Consider the following 11,505-nt stretch of genomic DNA (forward strand, 5'->3'; position numbering starts at 1 on the left):
GGAACAATTTTTCTGCGGTTGGCTATCTATTACAAGTAAGACATTCCTCCAGGCAGCAGAGTTTTTGCAAAGTTGGGTTTTTTTTTCCTCCTGTGAACGGTTTAATTTTAACTTCATTTACAGCTGGTCCTCGACTTACGATTTGTTAAGTGAGTTTTGCCCCATTTTATGACCTTTCTTGCCACAGTTGTTAAGTGAATTACTGCAGTTGATAATCTGGTGGTTAAATGAACATAGACTTTGCTGGCCAGAAGGTCACAGCAATGGTCATAAATATGAACCAGTTGCCAAGCATCTGGATTTTGATCACATGAGCATGGGGATGCTGTCATAACTGTGAAAAACGGTCATAAGTCCCTTTTTTCAGTGCCGTTGTAACTTTGAATGGTCACTAAATGAACTGTTATAAGTCGAGGACTACTTGTACTTAAAGAATTGATGGAATATTCCTCTGCGATATTCTTTGCAAGAAAACGGAAAGATCACAATGACAGGCATTATTGATAGTTTAGTTTTTGCCTTTTTCTAAGGATCCCTGGGAAGAAAGTGTTTTGTTTTATTTTGTTATTTTGGTGCAACCACACACTGAGTCAATATTTTCATTGCATTCTTGGCCACCGTCACAGGATCCCCTATTTGGACAGGAATTATATGATCAGATGATGACCACATTGTGGTGCAATAGCTGATCACTAGTTTTTGTTGTTTCGCATTTAACTATATTAAATAAATATTGCAAGCTGCTCAGAGTCTCCAGAAATGAAGCAGCATATAAATAGAAACAATAAGTAAATAAATTGTAATAAGTAAATAAATAACTGTGAGAGGGATCTCAAAGTCCTAGTGGACCATAATTTAAATATGAGCCAGCAGTGTGCTGCAGCTGCCAAAAAAGCCAACACAGTGCTAGGCTGCATTAACAGAGGGAGAGAATCAAGATCACGTGAAGTATTAATACCACTTTACAATGCCTTGGTAAGGCCACACTTGGAATACCGCATCCAGTTTTGGTCAACACGATGTAAAAAAGATGTTGAGACTCTAGAAAAAGTACAAAGAAGAGCAACAAAGATGATTAGGGGACTGGAGGTTAAAACATATAAGGAATGGTTGCTGGAATTGGGTATGTCTATTTTAACGAACAGAAGGACAAGGGGTGACATCATAATAGTGTTCCAATATTTCAGGGGTTGCCACAAAGAACAGGGAGTCAAGCTATTCTTCAAAGCACCTGAAGGCAAGACAAGAAGCAATGGATGGAAACTAACCAAAGAGAGAATCAACCTAGAACTAAGGAGAAATTTCCTGACAGTTAGAACAATTATTCAGTGGAAAAACCTGCCTCCAGAAGCTGTGAATGCTCCAACACTGGAGAGAAGAGACTGGACAATAATTTGTCTGAAATGGTGTAGGGTTTCCTCCCTGAGCAGGGGGTTGGACTAGATGACCTTCAAGATCCCTTCCAACTTCTTCTTCTTCTTCTTCTTCTTCTTCTTCTTCTTCTTCTTCTTCTTCTTCTTCTTCTTCTTCTTCTTCTTCTTCTTCTTCTTCTTCTTCTTCTTCTTTATTATTATTATTATTATTATTATTATTATTATTATTTATTATTATTATCATCATCGCACAGTCAGCCAGATGTTCAGACTGGATTTGGCATTTTGTCTACCTATCGAGTCCTTACCCAGGACCTGGGATAGGCAGATGTGGATGTTTGATGGTATTACAGGTATCGTCGCAGGATGGAAGCAGTTCCTAATAAGGCCACCTTTTGCAATTGACTAATAGCAATTTGTCAATGCCAATGGTGTTCAAGTGGTGCTCCAGTTGTTTTGGGATTGCACCCAAGGAGCCTATTACTATTGGTACTACCCTTGCTTGCTTTTGCCACAGTCTTTCTATTTCTATTTGTAGGTCTTTGTATTTTGTTATCTTCTCCAGTTCTTTCTCTTCTATTCTGCTATCTCCAGGCACTGCCATGTCCACTATCCAGACTTTTTTGTCTTTCTTATCGACAATTGTTAAGTCTGGGGTGTTATGTTGCAGGTGCTTGTCTGTTTGAATTCTGAAGTCCCAGAGCAGTTTAATTTTATCATTTTCTATGACTTTCTCTATTTTATGATCCCACCAGTTTTTGCTTACAGGCAAATGATATTTTTTGCAGATCTTCCAATGCACCATTGTTGCTACTTTGTCATGCCGCTGCTTGTAATCAGTCTGTGCAATCTTCTTGCAACAGCTTACCAAGTGGTCCACTGTTTCTTCAGCTTCTTTGCATAGGCGGCACTTACTGTCTGTTGCTGTCTTCTCAATTTTGACTTTGTATGCATTTGTCCTTAAGGCTTGGTCTTGTGCAGCCAGAATTAGTCCCTCGGTCTCTTTCTTCAATTTTCCTGCTCTTAGCCATTGCCAGGTTTTATTATTATCTGCTTTCCCAGCTATTTTTTTCATATATTGGCCATGTAGTGCTTTGTCTTCCCATGCCTCTATTCTGTTCTTCATTTGGTCTTTCTTGTAGGCCAGTTTGGTCTCTCCAGTAGTTAGTAAGCCTTCCTGATATACTAATTTCAGTGCATCTTCATCATTGTTCTTCAGATATTCTTCCAAAGCCATTTTTTCTTCTTCAACCATCTGATGTACTTGTAGCATTCCACGCCCACCTATTTGCCTTGGTAGATAAAGTCTATCAATGTCACTGCGTGGATGAAGGGTGTGATTCATTGTCATTATTTTTCTGGTCTGCCTATCCATTGCTTTTAGTTCTGCTTGAGTCCAGTCCACTATTCCAGCTGTGTACCTAATGACTGGGATTGCCCAGGTGTTGATTGCCTTTATGGTATTTCCTCCATTGAGTTTGGACTTTAAGATCTTCTTCACTCTCTTGATGTATTCACCTCTAATCTTTTTCTTGACTTCAGTGTGCTTGATGTTGTCAGCTTGAAGGATACCCAAGTATTTGTAGTACTCTTCCTCATCCAGACTCTTAATGTTATTTTCGTGGGGCATCTTGATTCCTTCAGTTTTCACTATTTTTCCTTGTTTGATAGTAAGTGTGGCACATTTGTCCAAGCCAAACTCCATTACAATATCTTGGCTATATATACGGACAGTGTTGAGCAGCGATTCTATTTCAGATGATGTTTTTCCATACAGCTTCAGATCATCCATGTAAAGGAGGTGGGATAGTCTAGCAGATGTTTTTGATGTTTGATAGCCATGTCCTGAGTTATTCAGTATTGTTGACAGAGGAAACAGTGCAATAACAAATAGTAATGGTGATAATGAATCTCCTTGAAATATTCCTCTCTTAATATTAACCTCTCCCAGCTTCTCACCATTGATCTGCAACTGTGTCTTCCATTGTGCCAACGATTTTTGCACAAATTTTCTGATGTTTCTACTTACTTCTACTATTTCTATTATTATTATTATTATTATTATTATTATTATTATTATTATTATTATTATTATTATTATTATTCTCAATCATCGCACAGTCAGCCAGATGTTCAGACTGGATTTGGCATTTTGTCTACCTATCGAGTCCTTACCCAGGACCTGGGATAGGCAGATGTGGATGTTTGATGGTATTACAGATATCGTCGCAGGATGGAAGCAGTTCCTAGTAAGGCCGCCTTTTGCAATTGACTAATAGCGAATTTGTCAATGCCAATGGTGTTCAAGTGGTGCTCCAGTTGTTTTGGGATTGCACCCAAGGAGCCTATGACTATTGGTACTACCCTTGCTTGCTTTTGCCACAGTCTTTCTATTTCTATTTGTAGGTCTTTGTATTTTGTTATCTTCTCCAGTTCTTTCTCTTCTATTCTGCTGTCTCCAGGCACTGATTATTATTACTCTTATTATTATTATTATTATTATTATTATTATTATTATTATTATTATATTTCTCAGGTGGGAAGGGAGCTGTTCAAGACACATATCTGTAATATTGCTGGCCTGGATTTGCATTTAATGTTTTGATGGCCACTTTAGCAAGAGCCCATTTTGTCCAAACTACTCTTACTGTGACACACTATTTTTGTGACACACTTGCCATATGGCTGTCCTTGCATGCTTAATTGTGAGGATGACTCTATCCCACTAGTTATCTTTACTTTGCAAATTAGTACTTTGCAAATTGTTTATTAATTGGCTTCTCTTTGTAAATAGCACATATTACTATTCTTCCAATTCCTTTCTGCGTGTGGTGGTGGTTTGTGTTTGGCTTTGAACAATTTCATCAAATAATGTCATTACATGGAAACAGTGGTGGGATTCAAATATGTGAACAATTGGTTCTCTGTGTGGATGGCGCTTCCAGAAGTCCATTCTGGGACTGGGCAACAAAAAATTAGCTACCAGTTCTTCTAAAGTGGTGCGAACCAGCTGAATACCACCACTGCATGGAACACTACAATAGACCGAAGTTAGGGCTGGTTCATTTCGCATTTTAAGAGCATCTCACAGACTTTTGCAGAACAAGACCCTGATGTGCCTGCTTAGAAAATGGCTGAAATGATGGACTTGGATGGAGAGAAAACCCCACTTTACTAAAAGTCAGTTAGTGAGGTAGGTTCTTTGCTATCCTCTCTTTTCTCCCTTCTTTTTCTAGTAGAAGTTTTCTACTTTCCCAAACATACCATATGACCACAGTCACACATAATTTTTATTTTCTAATAATCCTTATAGAGCCTATATCAAAGGTATTTTAATAAATAAAAATTTAGGAACTGGGGCTGGGATTTGTAGTACTTTAGTTTCTTTTTCTTTCTTTTTCTTCTTGTCACCCTCAGGTGAGGCATCTCATGATAATTTTCTAGACATTCCATTCCAACAGTATGGAAGTTGTCCTTCTTTCCAGAAGTCTGGTCTTCTCAATTTCCAATTAAAAACTGAACCAGGGACAGTCCTCTTAACTTTCTAGCTCAAATAAGGTAAGTTAGATTGTCATCACAATAATCAAGACAGTCAATACATGTTTTCCTATATTCTCTTTCTTCCCTTTCTGCAGAGCAGAAAGATTGCAGAAAAACAGATTGCAGAGGAAAGATGTTTACTCTTCTACACATTAAAAGACAATGTGACTGAGCGGTGAGCCCAGAGCTATGGGCATGCTGAGTACTCAAGAGTACTCTCTTGAAATCTTTCTCTCCAATCTCTCCACTATGAGAGGGGAGGATAAAAAATTAAGTGTTCTGCAGACAGTCTCTTCGTTGCCCAACTCCCCTCCCCCTTGGAGAGCAGAAAAACTGGAGAGGAAGACATTTCAAGAGAGTAAGCTATTTGCTCTTTTACACATGAAAAGCAATGCAATCATGCCAGCAGTGGGAAAGGCTCGGGCAAATGAGAGCTAACTAAAGAGGACCTTTCTTTTATTTTGATTAATTTGTTAGCTAACTAAAGAAAGCCTCTCTTCTTTGGCTAGCTAACAAAACAAATTAATCAACAGAAAAGCTATTTTATCCTTTTAGCAAACGAGAAAAAAAAGCAAATGGAAAAAAATGAACCATTTTGCTTTTTTTTTTTTTAAGCAAGAAGGCATGCAGATTAAACTTTTTTTTTTCCTTTCTGGTTTTTTTTTTTAATAGTCTCACCATTACAATAAAACATACCACAGTGTATATTAGCTGGACTCTAAGACCAAAGAGATGGAGAATAAAAAGAGCCACCTTGCTTATTAGATCCCTTGCTTTGGAATTGCATATTAAAGCAATTATTAAAAACTCAGCTCAACAGGGGGTTCAGCAGGGGGAAAATCAATGTAAGCAGAATAGCCCTTGATCAGGAAAGAGAAATAAATTAGGTACAGCTGCAAAGAGTATAAGGAATAGATTGATTCCACTAGGATTTCTTCCCTCCATTTTTAGTCTTTACAAATTATAGCAGTTAGGAAAACTAGCACTTCTTAATTCCTCCCAGAACGTCAGGTTTTAATCCTTCTACTTACCAGCCAATGTATACAACGCCATAAAGTAATGGCACAGGTTGCTTCACACTTCCTTGCTTCTAGCTAATGGGAATAAAACATAGTGTTTAGAATGATTAAATATCACAAGTTGGCGTGGAAGAGAAATATTTATGTTGTTTTGAATTTTTTTTAAAAAGTAATTGCACAAAGGTATCACTCCTTATGATAACTTTAATACACCTGGGAGAGTTTGTATTGTAAAATAGCCCAGGTTAGATTAATGCTGCAGTCTTAACCAAATCACAGAAAGCTCGAGAAGAGGCATGTACTCAACATGTTAAGCTTGATTTGTTTCTTTGGTTTCTTTAGGGATTTGTATGCTCTGTGAATTGAACCCAACTCAGTTGATTAGTTTTGGTTCAGAGTACAGGGCAAAGTCAGGAAAAGGGGTTGATTCCATAATCAGGTTATGTATCATGTGAACAGAGCCAACATGAAGAGAAAAATTATTAGATCCATTATTTACTCACTAATAGTAGAACAAGGCTTTTACAACAGAATATATCTGTTTTCCCACTAGCTTAATTACATGGCAAGGAAATAACTGGCAATTGGCTTATTAGTTAGTAGTGGGCTTAGGTATTAACATAGAGAAGGAAAGCAAAACACATTAGCACAATGGCAATAACTCTGTAACAATCTTCTCCATTGTTGCCTAACTTTTTTACTACAGCAGTATTGTTTCCAATAGCTTGGACAATTTGTGGAAGTAATGCAATTGGTTCTGGTAGAACTTGGAGTTCCAGGGTCACAAGGAGTCCCCAAATCTCATTTCTGCGGTCACACATCATGCATATCATTCTCTGGGACACTGCAACCATCTTAAATATGAACCAGTTGCCAAGCATTCGAATTTTGATCATGGGACCATGAGGATGCTACAATGGTCATAAGAATGAAAACCAGTCATAAGTAACTTTTTTCAATGCCATTGTAACTTTGAATGGGCACTGAATGAATGAGTGTAAGTCGAGGACTATCTATATAAATCAAGCTCTTCATCTAGAATCCAGATCAGGGCTGTAGTTTAACAGTTCCCCATAATATAGGGGATAGAGACAATCATTGGTAGAGTTGAAGATACAGAGTATTTATTTATTTATATTTATTTATTTATAATTGTTTATATGGCCATCCATCTTCAAGCAAACTCTGGGTAGTTCACGACTCAAGAAGAAAGCAATATATGCCATCAGAAAAATAGTAAAACAAAAAATTGAAAAAAGACCTGGCACCACAGCTAAACTTTCTGATGCAGCCACCAAAACAATCTCATCCTGCACTAGGGCTTGGTGGAAAACCCAGTTTTAATTGACTTTTGGACTCACTTGCTCGCTTTCATGTTAGCAGCAGTGAAGTACTTCTGGGTTAAAGGATTAGTTGGTGAAATCACCGTTGCCCAGGGGACACCTGGTTAGGGGCAATTGTTAAGTTTCCCACTGAAGTGGTACCCATCTATCTACTAATGGTTGTCTGCTTTTGAACTGCTGGGTAAGCAGGAATTGGAGTGAATGACAGGAGCTCGCCCATCATGCAGCAGCACTTGGCTCTCAAACATGGGCTTGTTGATTGTCAACCCAGCATCCTAATCACATGAGCCACCACCACACTCCTTTATTTTTGGACTTTTCTTAAGTCTTAAGGAATTTCTTAACCTTTCTTCAAGGCTAAAATATGGAAGTTTAGTAAGATGTTGAATTATTTTTTTAATATTATCTTCAGATGGGAAAAAGAAGTTTAACTCCCAGATTTTCTACAGCAGCTTCCCCTGATTTGGCATTTTTACCACAGATTCTAATTTGGTTGGAATCTTTTCAGGAAAAAAGAATTAGTATTTCATTTATTTAATATTTAATATATTTGTTCAACACTGCCTATTTCTGTAACTCTGAAAGCAATAATTGGCCACCTTTACCCAATCCTGTGTCCAAATATGTAGATTACAACTTCACTCAAGTTCAACCAGCATTGGCCAATGGAAATGGTAGTCCTATGTACCTAGCAAACTGGGCTCCTTTCCATCCATTAGCTGAATCGCTATCACGAGCCGTGATGGCACAGTGGTTAGAATGCAATAGTGCAGGCTACGTCTGCTGACTGCTGGCTACCTGCAGTTTGGCAGTTTGATTCTCACTGGCTCAAGATTGACTCAGCCTTCCATCTTTCCAAGATGGGTAAAATGAGAACCCAGATTGTTGGGGGCATTATGCAGACTCTGTAAACCACTTAGACAGGGCTGTAAAGCACTGTGAAGAGGTATATAAGTCTAAGTGCTATTGCTATCACTCACTGGGTCCCACCTGTATATTCTAGTATGAAACCTTTGGCATTTCCAGGATCTTCTGATGTCACATAATCAGAAATGTCAGACCTTTCAGATATATCTACATAGTCCTAGGTTCCTCACTTCTTCTCTAGATGGCAAATGGGACAAAATGTAAACCTACCCCTTAATTTGGGGTAGAATCAGAGCAACTGGATAGAGCTGAGCATTTACTGGCCAGATGCTCTTCCTGACACCATGCAGAGTTTGCAGCAGATAATTTTTTCTTTGGCCCTAGGAGAGAGAAACATCTGCTGCTACCTAGGATTGAACTCTCAACCTTCCAAGTGGGAGGTGAATGTCTTCACCATTAGGCCAAAACACTATGTTCTCTCTCTCTCTCTCTCTCTCTCTCTCTCTCTCTCTCTCTCTCTCTCTCTCTCTCTCTCTCTCTCTCTCTCTCTCTCTCTCTCTCTCTTCCTCCCTCCCTCTCCCTCCCTCTCTCTCTCTCCCCCCCCCCCCTCTCTCTCACACACACACCTAACTGTGGTTTAGTGGGTTTATTAATATTCCTCTGCAATTCCCTTCACCAAAACCCCAGAACTGTCCCAATTAAGTCCAGCCACAAGCAGACCAATGCTAGTCCTCAGAGCAATGGCCAATGAATCCACAAGTTTCCCAATCAAAATAAACCCATCCAGGCAAAATAAAATTCACAATATAAGAAGGTTCACAAGGCAAAAAAAGTCCAGGGTGCACAAGGCACAGTGTCAATCCAAAGCAAGGTAAGAATCACAACAACCAGAAAACACACAGATAGGAAATGAACATGTTGTTCCCAGCATCACTTCCCTCTCTCTGCTGTGCTAAATAGCCAGCTTCTGGTGCAGCCCATCAAGAAGGGTGATACTTTCTCCTTATGGCTGGCCTTCTCTGCTCCTGCCTTTTCTCTGCCCTACGTGTTCTTGGATCAAGTGCACCAGGCAGTTCCTCTTCCTCATCATTGACTGACTCCACCTGCATGCTTTCTCCATCTGAAGCCTCTGGGCCAGGGATGTCAAACTTGCAACATCACGTGACATGTCGTGACATATCATGACTTTTTTTCCATTGCCGGCAATGGGATGGGCACAGTTTTGCCATGATGCATCTGGCCCATGGGCCGGCAGTTTGACACCCTTGCTCTGGGCTGTCCTGCTGCAACTGTGTTTGACCCAATCCCTCTCAGATGGCTGCTTGGAGCCATTAACCAACTCCCCTCCAGATGTACCTTCCTCCAAGCTGACATCTAGAGACATACAGTAACTGGGCAAGTGTCCAGGGGAGCCATAACATTCTGTAAATCTGGGCACAAATGATCCTTTGAAAGTTTTTTCTTACACTGTTCAGGGGGATGGGGGGGAGAAGAAGTTATCTAACCATTTCTGAAGGTAGAAACTCTAAGGAGAAACTGTGGTATCCCTGCTAAAAATGCCTTAGAGTGTAGATGTTCAGAATTATGCTGGAGAGTCTACATTTTGTAAAATTTGCCCTCCATCCATCTCTACTTGCTGGTGAACCCAACTTTGATCCTTCCTTTTAACCTACTCCTCTTATGAGATCTGGGTCAGAACCTGAAGGTTACAGTTCCTATATCTGGGCTCCAAAAGTTCAAGTAACCACTGGATATTAGTAAAAATATACTCGCAATGTTTTGCTGTCATCTATGCATTGTTGCAACTCATATATGATAGCCTTAGTAAGAACAGGCCTGAACTCTATATATGTGTGAAAGTGTGTTGGTGTGTGTGTGTGTTAAATAAAGAGAGGGGATGGGGGAAGTGAGAGATCAAGAAGAAAAGAGGGAAAACTAAACAGAAAACAACATTATATATTTTACAGAGAAAGGTGTGTATATGAGCAGGAGGCATCCCATAACATGGTGATCCAGATGTTAAGAGTAAATTGTCTCGTCAAAACTTTGATAGATTATAGCCAGGAAAGGGGACAAATATCAGCAGTGGGTTGTACAAGTTTGATGAATATACAAATAACCATACTTTTTTAGTGAGAGATACACTGAGTTGGGTGGGAGAAAAAAAAAAGACAAATACAGACCATTATTTTTCTTTCTTTCATTGTATCCTCTTTTCTTAAATCATGCCATCTTGGAGTACATCAATGGCCACCCTTCTAACGATGCAGAGATTTTTTCATAGTGGATTCCTCTGGGATTTAAATGAAATGTGGAAGTCAGGGAAGTTGTACATTTCTGTAGAGGTGTGTGGGCAAGGAAAGATAGGATATTCTCACATCTCTTTTGGCCATTTTGGAACTACACACATGTAAGAATATTATGTTCCACTAATGGGAATTTCACTGAAATTCCAAAACACATTTTCATTCATCACATTGAATGAGAATTGACAAGAAAAATATTCTTGGTGTGCCATTTGCTAAAATAGATGCTGCTTTTCCTGGAATAGACTTGGAAAGTTGAGACATTTTACTCTGTATTGGGAAGTAGCCTTAAAGTATACACCATTTAGCCTGAGGAAAACATTTGCATGAAAGATCTATGCAGTTTTAGTGACCTGAAACAGACTAGTAAATCTCATATATTTTTGGAAACATAGTATTTCTTCATACTATTCATTTTCCAGTATAGTTATGTTTGGGCCCTCAAAGCGCAAACATCTAGTGATAAAAGATATGTGTCTCCATTAGCTGCATAAAACCATCTTCCTCAGTTTTAGTTGTCCAATTTGTTTGAACTGCAAGTCCCATAATTCCCAAACAGCAAAAACATTGCTGTGGACGAATTGTGACCAAACACATTGGATGAAAGCTAAGGCTGTGGTGGCTGATATAAAGCTATTGTTTCAAAGCTTAATGTTGAATAAATTCAATGTTTGGGTTGGTTGTGAAGAAAAATCTTGAAAATACATTGACTTGGAAAATCTTTTCAATTTTTCATAAGAAATCAGAGCACATAAAGCATAACTTAAAACACAGAGATAGAATACTATTGTTTCAAAGCTTAGTGCTCAATGAAATCCATGTTTTATTTTGTTTTAAAGAAAGCCCTGTAAAAGACATCTGCTTACCAAAATCTATTTTAGGTTTTCCTGAGACATTAGAGCATTGTAGCTTAAAATGCAGAAGAATTATTTATCGAGGTGTCTAAGAAAGGACAGTTTTTTGGCATTTGCTTCAGTGATCAAATATAATCATATGACTTTAGTCTTGTTTGTATTTTTTTTCTTTCTCTCCCACTCGTTCTGTCATTTACTTTCAT

This window comes from Crotalus tigris, unplaced genomic scaffold, assembly GCF_016545835.1.
Source record: "Crotalus tigris isolate CLP2741 ecotype Arizona unplaced genomic scaffold, ASM1654583v1 scf7180000017550.10884619, whole genome shotgun sequence".
NCBI classification, from domain to species: Eukaryota; Metazoa; Chordata; class Lepidosauria; order Squamata; family Viperidae; genus Crotalus; species Crotalus tigris.